The sequence below is a fragment of the Microtus pennsylvanicus genome, chromosome 5 (assembly GCF_037038515.1).
Source record: "Microtus pennsylvanicus isolate mMicPen1 chromosome 5, mMicPen1.hap1, whole genome shotgun sequence".
Classification (NCBI taxonomy): domain Eukaryota; kingdom Metazoa; phylum Chordata; class Mammalia; order Rodentia; family Cricetidae; genus Microtus; species Microtus pennsylvanicus.
In genome coordinates, this window is record NC_134583.1 from 121,862,051 (window position 1) to 121,867,437 (window position 5,387).

Here is a 5,387-nt window from a genome sequence, read left to right on the forward strand (position 1 = left end):
TCATTTCTCTCCCCTATCTCCCCTACTTCTCTCTTTGTGTCTCCACCTCTTTTTCCACCCTCCCATCTTCTCAGATTCAAACTGAGAATTACATCTTTGGTTTCCTTGGTCCTTAAGTTTTAGAGTTGAACTAAAACACATTCCAGTATCCCTAGATACAAAGCCTTTAACTTGTAGACAGCCTGTCATGGGACTCCTTAGCCTCTATAATCACATGAGCAAGTTTCCATAATAAATTATTCTCCTTGCATGTGTATGATATATGAAACATGTAAATATATATTGCTCATACACATATATGTATATACATAAACATTTATGTATGTGACTATCCTATTGGATTCTGTCTCTCTAAAGAATTCCAATATAGTGGATCAAACTAAAAATTTTATTAAGCTATTATATTCAGATATACATGTATGTATTATGTATGTATATTAATGTAACATCATCTCTAGCCCTGCATAAGATTTTTCTATGATAAGAAAATCACTTCCCTCTTACATTAACAAACATGCAAATAAATATTATAAATAATGCTAATAACTTTTCAAGGTATTATGTAAAGATTATCTTACGTTCTTTCATAAAGTTGGTAATAAATGCCATAGAGGGGTAAGAAAAGTGATATTGAAACCTATTATCTAGGGTTTTTATCATGCTGTGCCTCAAGTCATACCCACCTGTGTTGTAAATTTGTTGTAAAGAGGTCACTTGACCACTTGTCTGTTTCCAAGCTGTCTGGCAGCTCAGACCCAAAATAACCACACAGATACTATATTATTTGAAACTATACTGCTTGGTCGACTAGTGCTAGCTTCCTATTGGCTAATACTTATATCATAATTTAATCCACTTCTAGTAATTTGTGTATTGCCACGTAGCTATGGTTTACCAGCTAAAGTTCCATCTGGATCTGGCGTGGCTACATGACTTCTCCTTGACTCTATCTCCTTCCTCCCAGCATTCATTTTAGTTTTCCCCACCTAGCTCTGTTCTAACCTATCAGGTCAAGAAAGTTTTCTTTATTCATTAATGGAAATCACAGGATACAGAGGGGAATCCCACATCACCCCCCTTTTTCTATTTAAATAAAAAGGTTTTAACTTTAACATAGTAAAATTACATATAACAGAACAGGTATGAAGTAAGAATTGTAGTTACAATATTTATATCTACTTTTATCTTTTATCATATCTAAGGAAAACAATAATTATAATTATAAATTCTTCAACTCCATGAAAGACTCTAGAATGATATATTACCTAAGTAAACAGTAAGTACATTGTAAGCAACTTCCAAAACTCTAGATTTGACGGAGACATATTGCTGCCTGGACAGTCACCTGCAGTTCTTCTGTAATGTTGGGGCATCTATCTTCAGCCTACAGGCCCATAGTATTAATCAGACCTTTTCATGAAGCAGGAAATTTCAAAGTCAGTTTTGCTTATATCATCAGTTTGTCAGCTATTTTCTTCTGTGTTCTGGAGAATGTCTAACAGATTCTTCCATGAAGCAGGAACCCCAAAGGATTGTTTCATGTTTAGGCAAGTTCAGCAGTTATTTCTCTGTGGGTCCTGCATGTCTAGTTTTTACAGCATACCATGAAGCAGTCCAGGCAAGAACAGTTTCTTGCCCAAATGGCTAAAAAACTCCATAAGAAGACTCTTCTATGCCCATCCTCCTCTTGAAGTTATTGGGGCTGTGAGGAGCAGATGTGCCTCATTGTCATGAAAAGTTCTGAGTTTTTAAACATTTTAAATGCCATATTCTGTAGACTTTGAAAGGTTTGAACAATGCCTATCAATCCTCAATACATCTCTGTGCATCTAAAAAATCTAACTAACATGACTACAAGCTTGACTATTGTTGTAGGGGCTGTGGGTCTCTTCCCACAGCCCGGCTCCATGCCCCGAAATAACAACACACAAATTGTATTCTTTTAAACAATGCTTGGCCCATTAACTATAGCCCTTACAGGCTAATTCTCATATCCTGATCAACCCATCTCTAATAATCTGTGTAGCATCAGTCTTACCGGGAAAGATTCAGCATGTCTGACCTGGCAGCTTGCTTCATGGCATGTGCCCCTGAGAGCTGAGCTATGGCGTCTGTCTGAGGCGTCTTACCTCACTTCCTATTCCTCCCAGCATTCTGTTCTGTTTACTCCTCCCACCTATCTTTTAACCTACGAGGCCAAGCAGTTTCTTTATTACTTAACCAATGACCTTCCTCCATCAGACTATGATAGATGATTATCTATTAACCTACATTTCTTAATTATACATTACATTTTTTAAATGAGCTGCACAAGCACAATACCTTAATCAAGAGCATAAATATACATATAACAAAATTGACCTTAAATTTGTACCAATAAACCAAGATCCATACCAATGCAAATTTCTATAGCATATATTCATTTAAATGTAAACAAACATTTATAGACAATATTTGGGATTACAGGCTTTTCATTGGGAGAAGTATTTGGGGGGGGGTTGTTCATGGCAGCCCTTTAGGGGGTCTTGGTGAATCAAACCGCATTAGTTTGTAAGTATTCCACAGGTTCTTATGCTCTGTAAAAACAAAAGAAGAACCTCTTTTCCAAAAGAACATATCCTTAGACTCAAATTCTGAAGTCAAGATACCTTTAAAGTATATATGTTGGTTTAGCTTAGCAGTCCCCAGAATCAAATGTCTCTCTGCAGTCAAAAAATTCAAAGAAAACACAATAGTACAGTACACATAATCCAGACTCTCTGTGTATACTCCATTTTTATGTGGCTTTTCTTACTCTATTACATTTCAATATTTATTTACTCCTTTAATCTATGACTATCTATACTCTGTCTCTTTAAAGACTATGTTTTATTTATTTTTAATGATTTACTTCTTTTTATACCTCTCTATACCCTTTTTCTTCTCTTTCCCATGCCTTTGTACATTTATCCAACCCTGTGACTCATTTAGATGTCTTTTATGTCTGAGTCTGTCCTATTGTGTATCTGTAATTCTTTACTGTCCAGGAGCACTTCTTAAAATGCTAAGTCCCTCTTATGAACTTAAACAGCACCATTGCCAGAGGAAATACATCACTTCCTGCTTGTCTCACCCAGTCTGACATGGTGGAGAAGGTTCATTCACTGCCTCTGAGCCAAGCACACCGCCCCAGTTACAAGTATGCAGTGGGTCTATGTTAGCCATTAAGCAGTTTGTAACACACTGCTTACAAACCCCATTTAAATGCTCTATAGCCAGACCTCCATAAAAGTCAGAGTTTGCACCGGCGGCATGGTCCAGAAAGCTGGCATTTCAAAACTTTGGCTTTTTTTTTCTTTTTTGCTACTACTGAATCAGGAAAATTTCTCTTAAGGGAGCCATGCCTCTGCTTGCTTTTTGCAAACACAGCCCACCAAAGAAAATGTCACTACCAAACCATGATTAACTCTGTTCTTTTGTGTCTAGGATTCCTTTCTAAGCTTTCTCAGGATTTATGTGGATTTAGTTTCCTGACTGCCCAGACCCAAAATAATGACACAGAAACTATATTATTTGCAATACTGTTTGGCCAATAGCTTAAGCATATTCTGGCTAACTCATATCTTAAACTAATCCATATCTATTAATCTGGGTATTTCCACATGGCTGTGGATTACCAGGTAAAGTTATGACCAGCATCTGTCTCCAGTGGGGGGCTACATGGCTTCTCCCTGACTCTACCCTTCTTTCTTCCAGCATTCAGTTTAGTTTTCCCCACCTAGCTAAGTTCTGTCCTGTTATAGGTACAAAGCAGTTTCTTTATTCATTAATGGTATTCACAGCATACAGAGGGGAATCCCACATCACACCTGGATTCATACTGATAGCCAAATGTCCTTTCTAATCTACAAAGCAAAATGTCACCAAAAGAGGTGTTTCCTTGTCCCTTTATGTAATCATAAAATGGGGTACTATTGCACAAAGGGGCTATAAACGATGGGTTTGAATGAGCTAAGAGAACATAGGAAATGAGAGAGCTGAAACTTCTACAAGTATACAGAGGAAGCAAGCTGCGGTGGTGAATGCCTTTAATCCCAGCTCCCAGGAGTAAGAGGCAGGCAGATCTCTGTGAGTTCAAGGCCATCCTGGTCTACAAGAGCTAGTTCCAGGACAGGCTCCAATGTTACAGAGAAACCTTACCTCAAAAAAAAGAAAAAGCATACAGAGGAAAACACCGAGTGTTTAATGACACAGTTTGTGCACATAAATTACAGCAGACTCATATCAAGCAGAAAAAAATAAGAAAAGACAAATGATTTTTCCAGTTTCTTTATGTAGACATTTCGTGCTATGAACTTTCCTCTTAACACTGCTTTCATTATGTCGAATAAATTTGGGTATGTTGTGTGATCATCTTAAGGACATGTACTCAACTATGTTCATAGCAGCATTGTTTGTCATAGCCAGAACCTGGAAACAACCTAAATGCCCCTTGGCCGAAGAACGGATGAGGAAAATGGGGTACATTTACACAATGGAGTACTACACAGCAGAGAAAAATAATGACATCTTGAAATTTGTCGGCAAGTAGACAGAGCTAGAAAACATCATGTTGAGTAAAATAACCAGACCCAGAATGACAATTATCATATGTACTCATTCATAAGTGGTTTTTAAACATAACGCAAAGAAAAGCATCCTACAAATCATAATCCCAGAGAACCCAGACAACAATGATGACCCTAAGAGAGACAAACATGGATCTAATCTACACAAAAAGTAGTAAAAGACAAGATCACTGGAGTAAATTGGGAGCATGGGGACCATGGAAGAGGGTTGAAGGGGAGGAGAGAAGAAGGGAGGGGAACAGAGAAAAATGTATAGCTCAATAAAATCAACAAAAAAGAATGAATAAATAAATAGTGAATACCAAAGAAAAAAAAAAGAAAAGACAAATGAGTAAAATGAGGAGGGCGTGGATCTCCTAAAATCTCAAACCAACAGTTAACTAGACTCACTCTGTTGAGAATCAACTGGAGTCATTTAGAAAGTATAAATAAGTTTCTTTAAACCATTAGTAAAATTAATTTTGAAATATAATTATAATCAATAAACACTGTTGGAAATTATTTTAATCTTCCACAGAATTGTCCAGTTAATGACACAGACAATTGGTAAATAACAATAAAAACGGAAAGGTCTTTTTAAATTTGAATTATCACGAAGATGCTAAGAAGAGAATTCAAATCAAAAATAATGTTTGTGTTAACAGAATATTGTAGCCTTACATTTACCTAAAAATAGGCTGCTGGGCATTATGACATGTGGCACAGGAGTCTATACTCCACTCACGTGAGCTATTTTGCTCAACTGATGCTCACAAAATGGGCCACAGCAAAGAAATAGGG